Here is a 1082-nt window from a genome sequence, read left to right as displayed (position 1 = left end):
GAACACTTCTTTAACCATTCTTTGGTAGACTGACTTGTGTGCTTAGGGTCGTTGTCTTGCTGCATGACCCACCTTCTCTTGAGATTCAGTTTATGGACAGATGTCCTGACATTTTCCTTTAGAATTCACTGGTATAATTCAGAATTAATTGTTCCATCGATGATGGCAAGCTGTCCTGGCCCAGATGCAGCAAAACAGGCCCAAACCATGATACTACCACCACCATGTTTCACAGATGGGATAAGGTTCTTATGCTGGAATGCAGTGTTTTCCTTTCTCCAAACATAACACTTCTCATTTAAACCAAAAAGTTCTATTTTGGTCTCATCCATCCACAAAACATTTTTCCAATAGCCTTCTGGCTTGTCCACATGATCTTTAGCAAACTGCAGACGAGTAGCAATATCCTTTTTGGAGAGCAGTGGCTTTCTCCTTGCAACCCTGCCATGCACACCATTGTTGTTCAGTGTTCTCCTGATGGTGGACTCATGAACATCAACATTAGCCAATGTGAGAGAGGCCTTCAGTTGCTTAGAGGTTACCCTGGGGTCCTTTGTGACCTCACCGACTATTACACACACCTTGCTCTCTGAGTGATCTTTGTTTGTTGACCACTCCTGGGGAGGGTAACAATGGTCTTGAATTTCCTCCATTTGTACACAATCTGTCTGACTGTGGATTGGTGGAGTCCAAACTCTTTAGAGATAGTTTTGTATCCTTTTCCAGCCTGATGAGCATCAACAATGCTTTTTCTGAGGTCCTCAGAAATCTCCTTTGTTCGTGCCATGATACTCTTCCACAAACATGTGTTGTGAAGATCAGACTTTGATAGATCCCTGTTCTTTAAATAAAACAGGGTGGCCACTCACACATAATTGTCATCCCATTGATTGAAAATACCTGACTCTAATTTCACCTTCAAATTAACTGCTAATCCTAGAGGTTCACATACTTTTGCCACTCACAGATATGTACTATTGGATCATTTTACTCAATAAATAAATGACCAAGTATAATATTTTTGCCTCATTTGTTTACCTGGGTTCTCTTTACCTACTTTTAGGACTTGTGTGAAAATCTGA

The sequence above is a fragment of the Neoarius graeffei genome, chromosome 1 (assembly GCF_027579695.1).
Source record: "Neoarius graeffei isolate fNeoGra1 chromosome 1, fNeoGra1.pri, whole genome shotgun sequence".
Classification (NCBI taxonomy): Eukaryota; Metazoa; Chordata; class Actinopteri; order Siluriformes; family Ariidae; genus Neoarius; species Neoarius graeffei.
The sequence above is the reverse complement of the archived record's forward strand: the minus strand, read 5'-3'. Positions refer to the sequence as shown.